The sequence below is a fragment of the Ciconia boyciana genome, chromosome 2, assembly GCF_034638445.1.
Source record: "Ciconia boyciana chromosome 2, ASM3463844v1, whole genome shotgun sequence".
Classification (NCBI taxonomy): domain Eukaryota; kingdom Metazoa; phylum Chordata; class Aves; order Ciconiiformes; family Ciconiidae; genus Ciconia; species Ciconia boyciana.
This window is the reverse complement of record NC_132935.1, coordinates 102,313-124,547: the sequence shown is the minus strand read 5'-3', so window position 1 is coordinate 124,547 and position 22,235 is coordinate 102,313. Positions and strand designations below refer to the sequence as shown.

General features: G+C 42.0%; 1 long non-coding RNA gene across 1 annotated transcript; it reads left to right on the top strand.

Annotated features, from left to right (window-relative positions):
• Window positions 1–14,640: 14,640 nt before the first annotated feature.
• Window positions 14,641–20,797, top strand: LOC140647283 (uncharacterized). The gene is made up of 3 exons (XR_012040704.1): window positions 14,641–15,067; window positions 15,392–16,548; window positions 17,631–20,797. It is a non-coding gene; the product is annotated as an uncharacterized lncRNA (long non-coding RNA).
• The last annotated feature ends 1,438 nt before the right edge of the window (window positions 20,798–22,235 follow it).

Here is a 22,235-nt window from a genome sequence, read left to right as displayed (position 1 = left end):
CATGTAGGGATACAGTGGTTTAGTTATCACATTCATCACTGACACCTATTTAGAAAACAACATCCTGCTTAATGGCATACAAGAGAGGGAGGTAAATTCAGGAATGAGGAAGATAGCTATAATGTGTTGTTGTGCTACTACCTTTAGGACAAGTACTGATGCTACTTGCAGAGAGACTCTAATTCCATCCATATGAGGGGCTGATTAGCCACAAAATGTACCTATGTGCTGTGGTGCCCGCATGCTTCGTGCCTGGGCCTTTGTCAGTAAAGGCTGCCCGATGTGATGCTGCTGTCTGTGGCAGTGAGGACTGGTCCCTTCTGCCACTGCTGAGCTCTGTGGTGCCTGCTGCTCCAGCCCGTTGCCTCATGGGTATGGTTGAGTTCATGGAGCACCAACCTGAAGGCTTTGGCTCCATTTGACCAACTGCCAGGGGTGGTGGTGGGGGTGTGTGTGTGTGTGTATGAAGGAACACCTGGACACATGAGTCACTAGGTGGCTGTTACAGTAGTAGCCTGGAAGCGATGCACAGCCTGAGCCCTGCTCATCAGCTGATGTAATATGAAACAGTGATATCAGCAAGATCTTAAGCCTCTTGGCTTTCTTTACTTGGCTCTGCTTAAAAAAAAAACCAAACTCTATTTTGTTTACATGGTTAAAGTTTTTAAAAATACAGCTTAACTGATAAAAACCGAACACATTTCTTGTAGCCCAAACAAGTTTTCCTTGGTCTGGATCAATGGATGGCCACCAAGATGTGCCAGCACAGAGAAAGAAAAGCAGCCTCAGTGGGAAGAGGGCACAATTCCTTTTTCTAGAGACAGTGTCATGGTAGATCTTGGCCTCATTCTCCATCCTTCGCAACTGTTGACTTGCAGGTACAGATGGAAAAGGGACTTGGCATGTCACATGGTACCACAGGAACAGTCTTGTCTTAGTTCAGCTTGGAGGGTTCAAGAGTCTAAAGTGTAGACTTACATAGACTCAAGCAATATATTTCACAGGTCCTCTCCTATAAAATGAAATTTTTAAAAAATCTCATTTTAATATATCTTTTTCTCCCCACTTAGACTGTAGTTTTCTTGGGACAGGTTTACTATTTACTACTTTTTTCTCATATATTACCTAACACAACTGAGCTGTGATTAGGACATATGCAATAGTTATCACTTTAGACAAAAGTAAACAAATTCTCATAAACATCATCAGCATCCTTGTAAGAACTGAAGCAGGTCATTAGCATAATTTTTCTCAGATAAAAGCACATAGTAACATACACATCTTATAAAAATGCCAGCCTGAAAGCCTCCCATAACACTCATCCATTGCATATACACTGGATGGGGGGAGGAATCCACACCCATTTACCTGCAATTGAGATTTCCCCAAAAGGTCCATGTTACAGGCCCCATTTCCAGTTAGGGTATGAACAGGAGGACAGAGATGATTGCTGTGATGGAAGGTGGCCCAGAAGTCTTAACAGCAGGCATATTCAGAAGAGTTTCAGACCTAGAAAATCTGTCCAGCTGCTTTGCTTCTGTCCGGCTGCTTCGTTTCTTATATGACGAACCTGCTGATGAAAAGCAAGTGAGTAGGACCTAATTCCAAATGCTCTAGTAGATGAAGGTCCAGAAAAGGTGGTCATGCAAGAGCGTCTGATTTATGATAGCTACTCAAAGTATCCACAGGGCTAGCACGCAATCGCCTCTGGTAAGATGTTGCTATTGGAGTAAAGACTGAGAAAGACAACCAAAAAATATTTTTCAGAACTTTATAGCTTCCCTTGGTTTTTAGGCGTGCTGGAAGGATGTTCTTATGTCTTCATTAACTTAGGAAATTTATTTAGGGTGGAGATTTTACTATAAATAGGAACAAAAAAACCCAGTTCAATTTTATAGGGACAATGCAAAGATCTTCAAGGCTGCACAAATGCAGAATAGAGTACAACTGGTTAGGTAGAAGGTTTGCAAGAAAGAATCTTGCAGCTACATGCATTGTATAGCAACAGTGAATCAAAGACATGCTACTGGGAGAGTGGAGGGGAAGTTAATGTCATATTGGGACATAGCTCTAGGTGCAAACTTGCAAGACATGAAGTAAAACCTGCTCTACATAACACTGATTTCTGTGCATTGTAGTTTTACTGGAGATTACCACGTAGCTGACCACCATATCTTAAAAGCAAATGGAAAGAAGCAATTTATATTGAAATATAGCTCAGCAAGCTAAATAAAAAACACCATGAGGCATATAAAAATTTTTAAAAAGCAACTTGTTAATGTTGCACAGGTGTGTAGAGTGGGATGCTATCTGGTTTGTGACACTATCTGGCTAAGGGCATGTTTCAGCATGAAAGACTAGGACAAGAAGTGGGATAAGTAATAAACACCCAGATACACAGAAGAAGGAGGAGGAGGAGATGGTGATGATGATACTTGAGGAGCATTACAGGATTATGTAAAACTTATCATGGACTGTCTAGGGGAAGGGCCAAAGGTGGAGAAAGGGAGGGCTCAAGGTATATTGAAAAAGAATGGGAAAATGGAAAGTGCAGGCAGGGGGGATAAAAAGGGCTGGTCTTGTGTGAACAGGCCATTTGTGTTGTTCTTGCCTATGTGGCTGCTGCTTGTGAGTATGTGGTGCTTGGAAAGGTACTCCTATCTGTGTTCTCTGACGGTGTTTGGCTGTGTCTCTGTGTGTACACTGATACGCTTTCAGCCTTGCTGCTGTCTGGACACAGGCCCAGAGGACCACAGAACAAGCTGGTTCTAGCAGAATGGGCCCTCAAGCCCACAGAATTCAGCTTCCCTTTAACAAATGGTCCTTCGGGTAGTACAGCTTTTATAACACATTATAAACAGAAAGCCTAATAGAAAGCTACTGAGACCAATAACTAATCCAAGTTTAAAAGGGGCTCTCTTTTTAAGATACAGTAATTGCAGAAAATCTATGCAACAATTTAAGCCCAGTAAGATCAAGATCAGATAGTATGGGGAAGAGCTACTGTCCTAAATCTGGCCAAAGCAGAGTGTTACTACTCTGGACTGATCTGATGAAATCTACACTATTATCTAATTGAATAACATGTTCTAGAGACCTGCTATAGAAAGCTGGTAATGAATCAAAGACTGTAAGCTCAACAGCAGTACAGATGACAGCACCCTTCTACAAAGGGTAGTCCCAGCAAGAGTAATTTATGGAAGTTTGGTGAAAGAAGCTGGAAAACATATTCATTTTCCATTCAAACGGTTAGTTCCCAAATTTAATTTATGTGAATTTACAAACTTGCTTAAGAACACATCTGTCCGTTGTAAAGGGGAACTGCTGTAGTAAAATTTTAATAAGAAGGGTTAAATGATCATGAATGGAAATATTCAGAAGGTTTTTCTCTCCTGTTCTGTAGGCATAACAGTAATCTTTCCACAGGACTTGAAAAATGTATATTAAAAAAATAGGGCACAGAATGACCTCTACTGACAGAATGATGAACTGCCACGTACAGTTCAATGGATGGAATTCAGCAGAGGCTAAGGAAAGCTATAGAGCTTTTTCCAGATTTAAAAATGGAATATCACCTACCTTGGCCAAGGCCTGCTCCAGCTGTCAAGATTTAGTTTAGCATAGAAATACAGCTTGGACAGGCACATGGGTGTCGTGGTTTAACCCCAGTCAGCAACTAAGCATCACACAGCCACTCGCTCACCCTCCCTGCCCCCCTCGGTGGGATGGGGGAGAGAATCAGAAAAAAAAACCCAAACCCATGGGTTGAGATAAAGACAGTTTAATAGGACAGCAGAGGAAAATATAATAACTAATAATAATAATAGTAATAATAATAATAACAATAATAATAAAAGAATATACAAAACAAGTGATGCACAATGCAATTGCTCACCACCCGCTGACTAATGCCCATCCCATCCCTGAGCAGCAATCGCTGCCCCCTGGCCAACTCCCCCCAGTTTATATACTGAGTTTATATATATCCCCATTTATATATGACGTCATATGGCATGGAATAGCCCTTTGGCCAGTTTGGGTCAGCTGTCCTGGCTGTGTCCCCTCCCAGCTTCTCGCTGGCAGGGCATGAGAAGCTGAAAAGTCCTTGACTAGTGTAAACATTACTTAGCAACAACTAAAGTGTGTTACCAACATTATTCTCATACTAAATCCAAAACACAGCACTATATCAGCTACTGGAAAGAAAATTAACTCTATCCCAGCCGAAACCAGGACAATGGTTTAGTCCAAACATTTTCAGATGAAAGGCTCATACTAGTTCAGAAAGGTTTTACACAACACATACAAAACTTCTTTAATTACTAGGACAAAATTTCTTTAGGGGAGAATCTTCTTGTCATGAACACTTAAAAAAAAAAAACAAACCCACCACCTGAGGAAAAGCATACATAAACAGGAAAAGACAAAGGTAATGGTGAGTTGTTTAGAACAATTTATTGGATGCCTTAAAACGTATTAGAGAAAAAACTACTGGATTAGTATCACACTAAATCAAAACAAAAATAAAACCTGCTTGAGAGAAGACATGGAAGAAATCACACACACACACACACAAATCTCTCTGTATACCCGTGTAAAATGATAGGTATTACTAGCTAGCATCATCAGGAGGCAGGAAATGAATAACTGATATAAAGCAATAATGAAAATTTACAAATGCGTAGTCTTCCAAAAAACGGCAAAAAAAAAAAGCTAAAGCTACAAAAATCAGGAGCAGGGAGCTCTCTCAGCCTTTCCTCATATGTGAGGTGCTCCAGTCCCTTCATCATCCTTGTGGTCCTTCACTGCACTCTCTCCAGCATGTCCATGTTTTTCTCATACTGAGGGGCCCAGAACTGGACACAGCACTCCAGGTGTGGCCTCACCAGTGCTGAATAGAGGGGAAGAATCACTTCCCTCAACTGACTGGCAACACTCCTTCTAATGCAGCCAAGGATACCATTCACCTTCTTTGCAGCCAGGGCACATTTCTGCCTTGTGTTCAACTTGGTGTCCACCAGTAGCCCTAGGTCCTTTTCTGCAAAGCTCCTTTCCAGCTGGTTCTTCTCCAGCACATACTGGTACATGAGGTTATTCCTTCCCATGTGCAGGACTTTACACTTCCCTTTTTGAACTGCAAGAGGTTCCTGTTGGCCCATTTCTCCAGTCTGTTGAGGTCCTTCTGAATAGCAGCATGACACTCTGGTGTACCAGCCACTCCTCTCAGTTTGGTGTTGTCTTCAAGCTTGCAGACCATTAATGATCTATTGAGCAGGACTGGGCCCAGTATTGACGCCTCGGGTTACACCACTAGTTACTGGCCTCCAACTGGACTTCGTTCCACTGATCACCACCCTCTGGGCCTAGCTGTTCAGCCAGTTTTCAATCCACCTCACTATGTTCATCCAGCCTATACTTCATCAGCTTTGCTATGAGGACCTTATGGGAGACTGTGTCATAAGCCTTACTGAAGTCCAGGTAGACAATATAATACAAATGTCCTAAGACAGTTAACTAAGTCATCATATTTATTAAAGCAACTGGCTAAAGAAAACCAAAAATGGAGAGCAAGTGTGCTAGGCTGTATTAATAGAAGTAATAGAAGTCCGAGCATGATTCAGTTAAATACTATGACACCGAAAACTGATCTCTGGTTCACTGACTGTAAATTGCGCTAGACTATAGCAGGAGACACCCATCTCACAGCGTGATAACTGAATTTGCGTGTCTTAAGCTGAAATCATTTATACATCTTATAGCCTCAAGAAAAAAAGATATGTAAATTCAAAAAGGAAGGCAGAAGGGTAGTACATTACCCAAAGTCACTATAACAGCAACAATTACTACCAGTTACTGACTCAGGCACAGGGACAGTCCCAGTGCTTCTGTCAGGAGCAATTTCTTAAGCTTTATTAACAAAGTGGTCTCTCACTGTCACCACAATCAGTGGTAATCTAAATAGGTAAGATATACCAGCTCCTTTGATATTGTAGCCAAGTCTTTCCCATTGAGGTTTCTTAGAGCAATGCCATAATACAGCAACAGATCTACACTTTATTTTTTTTTAAAAACACTTCGTAACAAATCCCTCCTTAGCACACACACTAGAGCAACACTTCTGGATCTTAAAGACTCTCAGCTGCTTTATCCCCTTAGGTTTTGCTTTATGAGCAATTCTTGCACTCAATGATATCCAGCTGAGATTGATTTATTTGCTGGTATAGCAAAACTGGTTTTCAGAGCCCCTGCATGAGGCCAGCACAAACAAGTGTGGTCTGGCACAACTTTGCATTCTTTTTTCATATTAACCATTTTTCCACTGTCTGAAAGGACAGGCAGAAGCAAGCAAACGTGCCTCTGGCCATTTCCCAGAGAAGAAACAACATTTACAAGACTCAAAGTTATTTAATTTCACTTGTTTTGGAATAAAAAAACACCCAACCAACCACAAACAAGAGTTTTAGAAGGTCTTTAGTGGATACCGATGTTCCCAGGGCGCAAGCAAGGTAACCAATAGACTTTTCCTACATAGATGCTTGCCTATATTGGCTTCCTCATCTAAGCAGCTCTCAAGTATTATGAATTCATCTACATCATAACCACGGGAAAGTAACATCTCATTAATTTTGCAGAAACTGAAGTAAATGACAGGATAATTGTTATCTGGCCAAAGCAGTCTGAGAACTACAGAACCTTATTTTGGGAGAAATGGGACAGGAGTGGATATTCTCCTTTCTCTCCTTCCTTCCACTACCTCTCAGAGGGAGACTGTACAAGAAGGTGTTCACAGAGATAGGGGTTAAGAAATTGCAGCAGGCTCTCATAAAGAAATGAGGAAAGAAAGACAAAAACCAGAGGTAAAAGTAATGCTTGAAGGGTCATTAATTTCATTCTTTCAGCCACATTTCTTCTAACACTTTGTTTAATTTTGTTTTAAACATGCCTCAACAAATGATCAAATGAAGTGTCACGTTTTCTAGCAAAGCCTGCAAGCCTTTACCTGGGCTAGCTCCACTCTGATTCAGCAAATTTTTCTTTTTAACTTCCCAATGATGCTAAATCAGAAACCACAGCAATAAACAAAGAGAAGCAGGATAGAAAGAGGTGGGGATGGGGAGAACAGGAGATTTGCAACTCAACTTCGTGGAAAAAACAGTTTTCTCTCTCTGCTACATCTACCACAGCCAAATAGGCATTAAATTTTCAATATACACAACAAGAACCTCAAGGACAAAGGTCTGAGTTCATCCATCCTAATTTAGGGTGGGAAGCTACAAGTATAGTAAATATTTCAAAGCTCCTTAAATGTTTCAAGTTACCCTTTCTATTAATTTGTCTAATAAATGGTAGGACCTCTACCTACAAACCTATATAATTTCTAATATGCAAATTCTAGTTATTATAAATCACATTAGTCAATATAAATTACATTAAGGAATAAATTTTTAAAATCTATAAATAAGCCTCTAAGGAAATTAGTTAGGCACTTTGTTTCTGAATTCTTCAGTCCAGCTGACTTGAATATCAAAGAAGCTCTTCTTCAAAACAGAAATGCTAAAACTACCACAAATCTGTACCCCAATCAAACAAGAAAACTGCACAAAGTTAATTTCTAAATGTAACTGTATTTCTCAGGAAGGCTATTGGGAAATAGCAGAATTTACAAGAAATGAAAAAGAAACTGCTCAAAGCAAGCTATGCATACAGAAGGTCAAAAAGAGCAAACACAAAGTGAAGACTTCCCCCCCAAATCAAGCTTACTATACATTGCAAAGTGTAACTCAAGAAATAAACTCTTCACCTCAGCGAAAGTTTCCCCTTTCAAAAGGGGAAAAAAAAAGACAGGCAACTAATGGAAATGAGTAATAGGAAATGGAATTACCTTGCTGGAGGTATAGAAAAACTCAAGAATCCTATTATCCCCAAGAAGATTCTGCATAATTTCTACCCCAGAATTTGGAAGGGATGGCACACTGAGTCACAAATCCACATATAAACAAATATTTTAAGAAAGCTTTCCAGTGTAGTGTTACAACATAAGTTACTTAAAACTGCTTTCTCACCCCTAGTCCTCTTCCAAATATCATGTTTTTTTCCCCTTACCGTTCTGGAATTTTAACATAGTACCTCTTGAGTGGCACAATAATCACTTGACCCTGGCCCCTGTTTAGGTCGTATGGCCCCATTCCCCCACTCTGGAGAACTCCCCTCTTCCCCAGAACATTTTCCTGGTTTTCCTTCAAGCAACCTGATAAATTCCTTCCTCCCCTTCACCATGTGGTTATCAACCTTCAGTATCTTGCTGCACTGTGCTACTCAATACCAGTCCTATGAGTTCCAACAAAGAAAGAGGCACTAGGCTGAGAGCCAAGCAGCCTGGCTTATATTACCAGTTTTCACCATATTCCTTTGTGATTATCTCATCCTCTCTTTGGTGGACTTGGCAGTGTAGGTTTATGGTTGGACTTGATGATCTTAAAGGTCTTTTCCAACCTAAACGATTCTATGATTCTTTATCCAACAATTTTATCTATCTGAAGCACTGTGCTGGTTTTGGCTGGGATAGAGTTAATTTTCTTTATAGTAGCCAGTATGGGGCTACGTTTTGGATTTGTGCTGAAAACACTGTTGATAATACAGGGATGTTTTTGTTGTTGCAAAGTAGTGCTTCTACCAAATCAAGGACTTTTCAGCTTCCCATGCTCTGCCAGGTGCACAAGAAGTTGGGAGAGGATACAGCTGGGACAGCTGACCCCAGCTGACCAAAGGGCTATTCCATACCATATGGCGTCATGCTCAGTATATAAAGCTGGGGAAGAAGAAGGAAAGGGGGGATGTTTGGAGTGATGACGTTTGTCTTCCCAAGTAACCGTTATGCGTGATGGAGCCCTGCTTTCCTGGAGATGGCTGAACACCTGCCTGCCCATGGGAAGTACTGAATGAATTCCTTGCTTTGCTTTGCTTGTGTGCATGGCTTTTGCTTTACTTATTAAACTGTCTTTATCTCAATCCATGAATTTTCTCACTTTTACTCTTCCGATTCTCTTCCCCATCCCACCGGGGTGGAGTGAGTGAGTGACTGTGTGGTGCTTAGTTGCCAGCTGGGGTTAAACCACGACAAGCACTCACTGCAATATTTAATTACTGCAGAACGCTGATCTCATTTTACTCCTTTATTTCATCTTGCATACAAAGTTCAGTTAAAATGAAGAAAAAGAAAGTACAGAAATTGAGATAAGAGAGAAGGCCTCATCCCCTGCCTTTCCTCCTCTAACTATAAGACACCCAATGCTTCGTTTCCCAGTTAAACAATCAGTTTTTCTTTTGGCTGTTACTGCTTTCAGGAAGGATGCTAAACAAGGCCATCTGACCTGGTTTACATAAAGAAAACAACTGTGATGCAGAAAACTGGCTGATGGAGCAGTACCAAATTAGGAACAGAGTTGCTAAAATTCCGTACTAGCTCCTATATGTAGTCTTCCTTCATTTAAATTTATAATATCCCTTTTTATTCTCCATCATATGCTGAATTTTCTGTGCTAGAAAAAAATTAAATAGAGCTTCTATTCCAAATACAATGCATCTTATAGTTTTCCTAACAACTTAGCAGTCTGCTGTCACAACCAGAAATGTCACAGTTTTCAGACATGACTGTCTCCAAAGTGAAAATTTATAAAAGCCTAGAATTCTAATAGTATTTGAGGATTTCTGTTCTATGCCTGATGCGTTCTGCCCCTCACATTATAGTCCAAGTCGTACTTGTATTCCCACAGAATCCAGTCAAAGTCCATGAAACTGTGAAAATGTAGTCTCGCACTCTGTATTTCACTTCACCTTGTTAACTGTACTTGGAACCAAATGACCTTTGTGTTCTCCAGATATTACACCATCAGATGCCTCAAGCAGAGAACAAGACCCATGCGTTGTCAAAATAAGAGAATTAATTAGGTGAACTACATTCTCAGAATCCTAGGGGGAAAGCCATACTCTAGTCTAGAGAGGAAAGTAAAAAGCTGCCAAGGTCCTCACTCTAAGAAAAACTCCATTTGAGTCCCAAATCTAGTGATCAGTTTAAGAGTAAGCATCTTAGCAAAATGTACTATCCAAGCCTCTGAGAACATGGCTTCCCTACACCACTTCAGAGGTGTATGTTCATATATGACCAATCTTTGTGGTATGGAAATGCAAAAGCAAAACAACCCAAGGCAATATCTATGTTATCGTGCATCAGGGAAAAAATGGTCTGAAAGACTTTCAACAGTTTAACTAACTTAAATAAATCAGGTAAGAATTCATAGTTTTAATTTACCTGGTACACCACCTGAGCAGAGAGACAAGGCCTAAAAAAAAAAAAAATGCCCGTTCCCACTGTAAGTGGGACCCTGAGCATAGAGCCAGAAAGATCACGGGACAAGAGGTCACAGTACAGACTGCTGAGTCAGATGAAAACGGATAGCATACATATTTAATCATATTAATACATAATCTACATTTTTAAGAAGTTGCAACATATTTGCATTCTTAGCATTGTCTCATCATATTAACTGAACATCATTTTATTTTCTCTAAGCAGTTTTCAGCTCAGAAGACGAGGTCATCTGGTCTGTTATTCCGGCAGTACAGTGTTCCTACATTCCCCTCCCAAAGGAATGCAGCCTAATACTACATGAAAACAGAGCCTGCAGTTTTACACCAGCCACACTGCTAACCATCTCAAGTAGTTTGGGGTTTGCTTCCTTTTATTCATAGGATTTTAAGAATGAAATAGAGTCATTTGGAGTTCTTTTACTTCAACCTTCTTGGGGATGGAAGAATAGTTAAAGTAAGGGCCTATAACTTAGGAAGCCTGTGTTCAAGTTTCTGCTCCATTACAGATTTACTGAGCAAAACTTCAGACAAATCACTTCTCATTAGCAAGTTTTCTGAGACATGGAAAAATTCACTTTTTTGAGAGAGATGTTCTGGGAGAATTCTGTTCTATTACAAAGTACTCAGCTATGCTGCTAATACTAAATTCACTGGCAATCCTTTTGACTGTGGAATCATTGACAACTCCTGTTTGCCTTCACAGGAAAGCTGAAAAGTCTGTTTTGTATGTCTTACTAATACATAAATAAACGTTTTCAAGTACTTTCTCTGCAGTTACCTCACTGAATAGTACAAAAGGATTCAGTATTTCCATGATGCTTAGTACATCTTAGTTCTCTTTTCCCTATTAAGCACAAATTACTAATTCTTTTTAGCTTCTACTGTTACTTGTCAGCACCAATACCCTCATGACATTTGTTCCAATGAATTTTAAAACTGTTTTTCCAAACATTTTTCATTGTTCCTGATGATAACCAGCATTGGTATTCAGAACACAAATCTCCAAGACAGCTACAAAATTGCATCACTTGCACATACCTATTCTTTCTCTTTAGGAAAAAAAAGGAAACAACTGATGTGTACTGCCAAAAGTTACAATGACTGGCTACTGACCTTATCTGCTGTAGCACCATTCCTGAAGAAAGGAAATCCCATTCTCCACCTTACTCCCAAAGCAGGCCTAGACGTAGAAGCAAGTTATTGAAAAACATTCCGTACCAACACATCTTCCAGCTATCCCACCTCAGCACTATCTATTTTAGTGATTTTTCAGCTAGGTTGGGAGTTTTTTCTGGATTTTTTTTTTCCCATTATTAAAGCTAGTTTTCAGCTTTATGAGTAGCAGCTTTTCTGATGCTTTCCTGACATTCATTTTCCTGAAAGTAGGTACAGGTCAACAGCTTTATTATTGGTTGTAAAATGACAACATACTCTTTTCTTTCTAAGCCACATGTTACACCTGCCTTAAAGACCTCACAGTCCAATGGCACAGCTCTGCAAATGTGTGCAGCCACTGTGAGGACAGCACTGTGAGGACAGCAACTGTATTCATGTACGCTGCTCAATAAGGCCTTAAATGAACAGTTTAAGCAAGACTACATTATCCGGGGCTAAGACTGAGGACAAAAATTAGAGACCAATATAAAGGAACATCACAAAAAGGAAAGAAGTGTAGGTAAAATGTCACAACTTTAATTCAGAACTTAAAACCAGGTACTATTCTTTATAGGGGCATGCACTGAGGAATTCATCTTAAGAGTGCAGAAGCAGGCAATTCCAAAGTGTTGGAAGTCAAGCAAGCGGGGCAGAAAGCCAGCTTGGCTGAGCAGGGATCTTCTTCTAGAACGCAGGCAGAAAAGGAAAGTGTATGGACATTGGAAGCAAGGACAGGCGACACGGGAGGACTACAGAGATGCTGTTCACCACTGCAGGGAGAAAATATGTGCGGCCAAAGCTTGACTAGAGTTCAAGGTGGCGAGTACTGTGAAGGACAACAAAAAGGGTTTTTTAAAGTATGTTAACAGCAAAAGGAGGATCAGAGATAACACTGGCCTGTTACTTGATGAGGTCAGTCACCTCACAAATAGGGACGGAGACAAAGCGGAGATGTTCAATGCCTTCTTTGCCTCTGACTTCAACACCAATGATGGGCTCCAGGACCCCTGGAGCCCCGTGTTAGAAGACCATGACTGGGGGAATGATGAACTCCTAGCTAACCCTGAACTTGTTTGAGACTTGCTGCTCCAGCTGGATGTACATAATTCCATGGGCCCAATGGGATTCATCACAGGGTACTGAAAGAGCCAGCTGATGTTATTGTGGGACCTCTCTCCATTATTTTTCAACAGTCTTGGGAGCCTGGAGAGAAGATTGTCCCAATTTTCAAGAAGGGTAAGAAGGAAGACCCTGGTAATTACAGGCCTGCCAGTGCCTGGTAAAATTATGGAGAAGGTTATTCTGGGAGTTATTGAAAAACACTTGAGAGACAATGCAGTCATCAGTCATAGCCAACATGGGTTCATGAGGGGAAAGTCCTGTTTAACTAAATTTCCTTTCATGACAAGGTCACCTATCTAGTTGACCAAGGGAAGCCAGTATATGTGGGGTTTTTTGGATTTTAGCAAAGCTTTTGATACTGTCTCTCACAGTATCCTTCTGGACAACATGTCCAGCGTACAGCTAGACAAGTCCATAATACGTTGGGCAAGCAATTGACTGATGGGTTGGGCTCAAAGAGTTACAGTAAATGGGGTTACATCAGGCTTGCGGCCAGTGACCAGTGGGGTTCCCCAGGGCTCAATTTTAGGGCCAGTGCTCTTTAATGTCTTTATGATCTGGACGCAGGAATCAAATGTACATTAAGTAAGTTTGCCGATGATACTAAATTAGGAGGAGCTGTGGACTCCCTCAAAGGTAGAGAGACCTTATGGAGAGATCTGGATAGACTAGAGAGCTCAGCAATCACCATCCATATGTAATTTAACAAGAGCAAGTGCCAGATTCTGCACCTAGGACTGGGTAATCCTGGTTATATGTAGAAATTGGTGGACGAGAGGCTGGAGAGCAGCCCAGTGGAAAGAGATCTGGGGGTTTGGGTTGATGGCAAGTTGAGTATGAGTCAACAGTGTGCCCTGGCAGCCAGAAGGGCCAACCATGTCCCGCGGTGCACCAAGCACAGCACAGCTAGCCAGTCGAGGGAGGCGATTGTCCCACTCTACACTGCACTGGTGTGGCCCCACCTTGAGTACTGTGTGCAGTTTTGGGCGCCTCAATATAAGACGGACATCAAACTATTAGAGGAGGGTGACTGATGGTGAAAGGTCTTGAGGGCAGGACTTATGAGGTGCAGCTGAGGTCACTTGGCTCGTTCAGCTTGGAGAATAGAAGGCTGAAGGGGGATCTCATTGCAGTCTACAACTTCCTCAAGGGTGGCAGCGGAGGGGGAGGTGCTGATCTCCTCCCTCTGGTGACCAGCAATAGCACACGAGGAAACTGAATGAAGCTGCATCAGGCGAAGTTCAGATTGGACATTAGGAAAAGGTTCTTCACCGAGAGGGTGGTCAGTCACTGGAACAGGCTCCCCAGGGAAGTGGTCACAGCACCAAGCCTGTCAGAGTTCAAGGAGTGTCTGGACAGCACTCTTAGTCATACGGTTTAGTATTAGGTAGTCCTGTGAGGAGCAGGGAGTTGGACTTTATGATATCCTTAATGGGTCCCTCCCAACTTGAGATATTCTATGATTCTGTGAACTGACTGCCTTCCTGATACAGTGAGTACCATACTGCTGATTCAGCTTTTTCAAAATATCCCAAAGTCCTTGACTGTGGAAGGGCATGAAGCTATTCATGCGCTGAAGTCATAAACTCTTCGACTGCAGACTTAAGCTGCCTGCACGCAGCATCCTACTTCCCACGGCCAACGCGGAAGTGGGGGGGTGGGGAGGGGCACAGGGCGGCTTCGCGTTGCCGGCAGCGCAGGCGGCAGGGACCAGCCAGCCGCGGGCCGCCGCGACGGAGTCACCCGCCCGGACGGGCACCGCGGTTCCGTCGCGAGCCATCGGCTCCACACCACAAACCCGCTCCCGGCCGCCACAAACAGGCTGGGACACGCGGGCCGGCCGGCCGGCGGACTCGGGAGCGGGCAGGAGACGTCGGAGCTGGACCATGAACGGCCCCAACGGCGAGGGACGGGGCCGAGCCGCGGCAGCACGCTCCGACCACCGCCCACCACCACCGCACGCCCACTACCTCTGCCCGGCTACGGAACCAGAACCCGGAAGCGCCCACCGCACGGGTAACGGCTGTGGCGCGGCGCGGCGCAGTGACCCGCCTGCGGTGACGCGGTGACGGGGTAACGGCTGCGGTGACGCGGCAGTGACGCGACAAGGCCTCCCTGCCTCCGGTGCTGAGCTGGGCCCCGCGCCTAAGCCGGGGGAGCGGGCGGGCCTCGGCTGCGCTCTCGTCTCCTCCCCGCCCGCGGGGCCGGGAGGCCTTGCCGCGGGGGGGCAGCGTTTGCTTTCAGCGAATTTAAACTTGCTCCTAGCGGTTCTGAACGGAGCAAAACTGAGGGAGGAGGAAGGGCTGCGAGCGTGGCACGTTCATGCTCGGCGCCCGAGACCCGATAGCGTCAGCGTGTCAGAACAATAAACCTAAATGCAAGTTACGTCTCTATAAAGGATAAAGGCACATCTGCAATAAAGGTACAGTATTCCTTAAAGCTTACTGAAAAGTTTGGGGAGAGTGTTCACAGAAAAAAAGGGAGCTTGAGTTAATAATGTCACGGGATGTAGAACTGCGTGTTTATATGCACCAAGACTCCTAGTAACAGGTCTGCAACAGACCCGATGAGCTGCACAGTTGGTGAAGTTAGACAATTTCAGACAATAAAAAGGTGCAGTTCTTCAACTACAGAAATTATTTACCTGCGGTTTTGCTGAATTCTCAATTATTTAATTACTTTAAACCAGCATTCTTCTAAAATATGTATCCACTGCTAAGTGATGCTGTTTCTCTCATCTTTTTAGGGAGGACAGAAAAGACACTCAGTACATCTTCTTCTGACTTTAAAATCTGTTAATCTTCTCTACATGCTACAGTATTGGTTTGTATAAATGAAGTCTAGATTAGAAATTAAAATGTGACTTTTGTAACTGAAGATAGAGACTCTGCCAAATGGAGTGATGAGCTCTGGGCACCGAAGATCTGTTCCTCCTGCCTTTTTCGTGTGAGGAGACTAACTGGCCAGGTCAAGCAGACGCATGTTTTCTCTTAATCAGATCATACTGGATGTTCAGCCACACTGAACTTGAATGCCACCTTGTCTGCACTGGGGATTTACCAGTCTAGTCACAGGTTAAGGCCAAGTTATCTGATCACAGGAACCTTCATTTCTTAGGTCACCTCCTGCATTTTTCCCAGAAGGAAAGGATGGCAGCAGTAGCTGCACACTCTGGTAAGAATAAAAAAACCCACAACAACAAAAAAAGCCATGCTGGTATCCAAAAAGTGCTGCTATACAAAAGATACCGACAATAGTGATTCTTCCTCTTTTATTCCCCATCTAGCCCATGAATTTAAGGCAGTTTACACTAAAAAACCAAACAAGTTATAAGCATGATAGTGACACTATGCAAGACTACATTCATGTTCCCACTCCCATAATTCTGTTCAGATGTCAGTCCTGCTCGTTATAATAATGTTGGATTTCTCCACAGTCACACTTGGGAAAAAAAAAAAGTTCTTTACAGTAAAAAAGTTACTGTGAAGAACTGGGAGGGGAATGAAACAGGCAAGCTTCTGAAGAGACTTCTTCAATATCTGTCAGCAAAGCAAGGTTGAGAAATCAAAGACTGGAGACCTACGAATTCTTCAGTGATACATAGAGCATGCGTTCACTGCATAAAAAATAAGTTCAGTGCTGAGTGCCAGTTAGTACCTGTGACTTCTTGATACTGAGTTGGAATAAAAACAAGAAGATCTTGTTAAACAACTTCAGCCTAGATAGAAGGGAGAAAGCGAAGCTGCACTTAACCCAGATAATCTAATATATACAAATAAAGTGCCTGGAACAGATCAAAACCAGAAGTGGCAGACATGATTAGTCAACAGATGTTAAGTCAAAAGGAGCATTCACCATCTTCTCTTCCATTATAACAGAGTCCAGGGGATCTGCAGTACTAAAGTAAGCGACTCATCTTGTTCTTTGAGTTACTATTCTCCAGGTCCCACCTTGGCTTGTTTCTATTTATGGTGTCTTTGGGGCAGATAATGTATCTGTTCCTTGTATACCGTCGGTGATCATAGAGGGCCAACTGCTGTTTAATGGATGGAGAGCCAGGGGCCAAGCATAATATCGTCTCACCAGCCAGGGTAGGGGTGTCATCAGCCAGGGCTCAGTCCCACAGTGCCCAGGCAATGGGAGCAGGGGCAGGGCAGGCCCAGTGACAATGGCAGACAGGGTCAGCTGAGAGTCCAGACCACCAGACAAGCTTGTGGTGACAAGGTCTGAGGTCAAACTGGGAAGTCGATCCACTGGTCAGGATCACTTTCAGGTCCAGTGATGGTGACCAGGGTCAGACACAGCTGATATCCGGGCAGGTCCATAATGACAAGGCAGGTGTGACATCAAGCTGGGTAGTCAGCCATGGGTAGTCAGATCTGTGGGGGCCATACCCAGGCACAGGCCTGGCTGTTGCTGGGCTGGACACCAGTACTCCTATGATGTAGCTCAAGCAGGACAGAAGGCCCAGGTTCGAGCTGAAATGGAGATTCTGGGCAGAAGGTGTGGGTAAAGGCCATAGGAGAGGCTGGTGAGGTCCATTAAGGCCTCCCTGTACACTCAGGGCCCTGATATTGACACTGGTTGTTCATGTTTAGCCCCCCCTCTTCCTGTGTTTCTCCTCATCTGAGAATTATTCCGTTGTCACTGCTCTCCATTTATAAAATGATGAGATTTGTGAGGTTCAGATTCTAACTCGGATATGGATATGGTTAAATAGTTTTAGGGAAATGAAAAAGATATGAAGGAAGGCAACCTAGCATGATGCAACATGTAGAGTGGGATCACACACCATCTAGAAATACAAACTAGTGAATGCACTTTGTTCAGGGTAAAACACAAGTCCCTTCTGCAGGTCACCTTTAGTCAGTGTTTCGGAAAACAAAGGCAGATCATCTCAGCTAGTCCAAAATAAGAAAATAGTAGGGCCTATTCCATCCTGCCCTCTAAAACACTGACAATCTCCAAACTTTCCTTCTTTCCAGTTTCTCTTCTAGGAAAACTTAATTCCCCACAGCTAGAAACATCCTACTAGCCAGCGTATCACTGTAGAAGGCTAGTGGCAACTGTCTTTTCTAAAGAACAAACACTAACCTCTTGGCTGGTCTGAGCAATGGCACAGATAATACCTTCAAACAAGAACAAAGACAATTCAATTACGAAGAAAAAGAGAAGTGAAATGATTGGATAAGTTGATGACAACAGCTCTGTGAATAAAACTAATGCCTTTCAAGTTTCTATTTCCCTCCCAACTTGCTAACAACAGTTTTCGGTCAGGACAGGCAGTGGACAAAATAAAGAGTGAACTGCTAGGTCCCTGAAGCCTGAGAGGCATGCGGAGGGAGTGAGGACACAATAAAAGACAAGCTCCTGTCAGGCCAGATTTTCACGATGCAATCCAGCCTGAATAAATCACTGATGAGAATGGTTCTGAACAACTGGCTTCCTGGCCACAGATTTCACCTTGATCAGTTAGAGGCTATAGTCCTTCCAAGCACAGGCTGTCATTTTCTTCCAGTCCATTGTGATTTCCAAAGGAGAAGGATGAACACTAATACCCTGGAGGCAGATGTCAATGTCTTTCTCATGTATTTTGGCCAGCTTCATCTATATGTTACACCAACAAAAATCTAGAATTGGACTGTGGACAAGACAGCCTTGGACACACATTCCCATGTTATAATATGTTTCTTTCCTTTTCTTCCAGTTGTGCCAATGCACTAGTTTGTGGAGACATTATATGAACTGGATCAGGAAACAATTCCAAATTTTAAAACGTTTAAAACCAAAATTTTATTTAACAAGGTTGAAGGTGAAGTGGCAGATGTATAGATGCAGGTGTTAGAAAAATTCCAATGAAATACAAGATGCCATCCAGTACACAACAGTACAGAGCATCTTTATTATTGTGGACCACCCAAGGAAAGCCAGTAACATTTTTCATGGAATAATCATACTTTAAGCAGCTTCCTCAAATTCTGGATGAATTCTTTCTGTCTCTGAAGCAATTATTCTGGTCTGGGTTTCCTGCACTGATTTATAGCTTATGCATAACGTTGGCATCTCAGCTATTCAAATTCTTCTTTGTTTTCAGTGTTCTCCCCATCTTCGGTAAGCCTATGTGCTGCAGTAATAACCAGAAATGGAAGTTTTGTGGCTTCATGGCTCATTTGCAAAAGATAGTGGAGTGCTTTTGTATACATCAATTTTACAACAGAAGTAACTTAATGTAACTTCACCAAAATGACTTGATGCCTCAGCATCAGTTTTGTTCATGCGTCTGCCACTGCTGCCATTATTTAACTCATGGAGGTGAATGTGAGTGCAATTTACTATGCATACTTATTCCTTTGCAGATCAGAAGCCTGAATGTCCCTAAGCAAAGAGGAAAAAAGGGTCACTTTGCCAAATGAGCACAAACTTTTAAGATCCAAGTGTTAGTTTTGTGGCACTTCGAAACACAAATTTGTGCAATACCCTCCTAAATGCTGCTGGGGTCCCTAATAGTACTTCTGTTCAGGCTATTGCCAAAAATGGAGTTCACAGAAATACTCTAGCATGCACCTGATCAACAACTTTGTCTGCTGTGTTGCTTCCTTAAAACAGCAATGCAGCAAAGCTCTCCCAGCTGTTGCATAGCAGTTTTTACCCCTTCTTAAATTTCTTATCACAGAGGTGCTACCAGCATCGCTGATGGGCTCAGCTTTGGCCAGCGGTGGGCCTGTCTTGGAGCCGTCTGGAACTGGCTCTGTCCGACATGGGGACAGCGTCTGGTATCTTCCCACAGAAGCCAACCCTGCAGCCCCCCAGCTACCAAAACCTTGCCACATAAACCCAATATACCATTACTGATCACACACACGTTTGTGCTATGTGTTGGGTTCAGCCCAGTGTATCACCTAGTTGCAATACAGATCCAGACAAAATTCTCTAGGATAGAGTAGCAAGCTCTCTTTGACTGGTGTGAGCAGAATGCAGTGCCCTGCCCACCTTTTCAAGGTGTTCACTGTTAGTGTCATTTGCTGCTTACTCTTAGAGTGCTGAAGTCTAACAGCTGTAGCAACTGCTACAATCTGAAATTAGGTTCACTCATTTCACACTCTTTGTTTTATCCCCCTGTCGCATCATGTCATTAACCCAGCTTATAAGCAATCTGGGGCAGCAAATGTCTCTTTACTACTGGCTCTTTGTTTGAAGGCAGTTAGCATAAAAGAGCCCTGGTGAAGACATTAGTTACAAATAGTAATTATCTAGATGCATTACTAAACTAATCCAGTGTAACAATGCATACATACATTATAATTAGTAAAAAAGCAAACAAAATCTACAAATGAATGCAATGGCTGAGGATTCTTTAAAAATAACCAATATTATCTTGGATATAATACAGAAAAATAAACACAACCAACCTTCAGAATAAAAAAGCAGCAAAAGTTTATTACTAATTATGGATTGGAAAGATGCAGGTAATACCATCATGTTGTAGTGTGATGCTGAAGGCCTTTTTAGACCATTAGCAATACCCTTCTTGGAATCAGCCATTCTAGATGATAATTTTCACTCAAGAGTGCAATGGAAACTGGCTCAGGAGACATCAAACCTACTCAAATAAAAGTTTATACACCTTGGAATAGCACTATAATTTTGGTGATGTATTTGTGTATACAGCAATAGTGAACCTGAAAGTAAAAGTAAGTGCCCAGTTTGATAATCAGATTTTTAAGTTAGTTTTGAAAAGCTGGAACAAAAATGGTCCACAAATACAGTTTAAAGAATAGAGGGAAAAAGAAAACAAGAGATTTTAAAATGTTCACTTTATTTAATAAATTCAAGAGAAGATTGAAAGGTGATGTGTTTATTTTAGTTACATTACTGAGACATACTTTAGTCAAATACAGGTTATCAGACTCAATGCAAAATTAACTAGATTAAATTCTATGTATGGTATGACATAGAAGGCTGAAACAGAAGAGTGATGGAGTTGTTTTGACCATAAACTCTATGAAGGCAAATGCCATTACACTGGGATTTTCCTGAAGTAACAAATATCCAAGAAGAATAATTCAAATAGGACCTTGCTTGCTGATAGAATCTAGAGCCAAAGTTCACATGGATTTTTAAGTCCTTTACAGATCATTTTAGACTCTATTACAAATCATTGTTATTTATGGAATAAAAGGTTTGTAAAGCCACATACTGAAACCTTGTAGAAAATTTTTGTGAAACAGTCTAGATTTGACTTCCTGGAGGATTTCAATATTTCAATATCATACAGAGAAAAGCCCCAAACTCATATTGAAAGTTGTTTTTCTTACAGTCATGTTTGGTTCAACTCATTCTGAATCTCATCTTCAGACTAGGAGTGCTATTTATCTAATCTAAATTTAGGTGTCTATATCTAAGATAGATGGTTTGGCTCCCTCTGTACCCAGTGGGCTTTAGCCGCAGTTCATCCTTCTGGTTTTGAAGGTCTGAATTGCATCCATGGACATACTGACAAGCCCTCCAAAGACTATGAAATGAGCATGGAATGACTTGCCCTGATGTAGACACCTATGTAGCAGTCACCAGTGTTCAGTCTGATAAATTCTGCCTTAACCATCCATATCATAACCAAGACACTACCAGCAATCTCATCACTTTTTTGGGCCTCAAAAAAGATCCTTTGCAGTTTCCTGACAACAGAAAAGATACATTATCTCAGAGATTTAAATAATCAAATAAAATTCTACATTCTATTAGAGAGCAAAAATGCTGTGTCCACAGGAAGAGAAGCCAAGGAACTGATGAATCATTACCTCGATAGATCTGCCTCAACCATGAATTGTGTTAGCCCTCAGGTAGTTTCTTCCTTCCCTACTGTCCATGCATCTCCATTTTCTAGCATCCTGCAGCAGATCAATACAAAGGAGAAGAAACTGAAGACAGAGTGGCTGAATAAAACAAAATAAATCTATGCAGAAGCTGTATTGCAGGCCTGAAGCCTTCCAGTCAGCTTTCAAGTACTCTAAAGCCAGATTCAGACCCGAGTATCCCGAACTCAAGGGTGGAGTTATCTGTTCAGTCATCCAGGAGACCTAAGAACCACAGAAACTAGTCAAAGGCCAAGCTTTAAGCACAAAACTCTGCATTGTAAGAATGACAAAAATAATAATCATAACTGGAGCATGACTTTGAAAGATATTTTAGGCGTAGGAAAGATGGAAATGAAGATAAAGATCATAGGGCAGCAATTATATGTGCAAGCGCATAACGTAAAGAAACCAAATAATGGATAAAGCAATCTCTTCAGGTGCATGTAAATTTGAGAAAAAAGTCTACCAGGAGTTTGCAAATAGCATCAAAAGGTTTATATCCATATGTACATTATCAGGAGGTATTAGAAGAGGAATAATGCTTCTGAGAATTATGAAAATCCTTAACTTCCCAGACAGATTGGAAAACAGATGGCAGTAACAGTGGTTGGGTCTAAGAAGTCACACAGGTGATAACCAACAACTTCCTCACAGAATAATGCCAGAACCAGTAGAAAGAGATATACTTTAAAATTTTGTTTTGCTAAGTAAGGGAGATTTTATTCTAACTCTGAC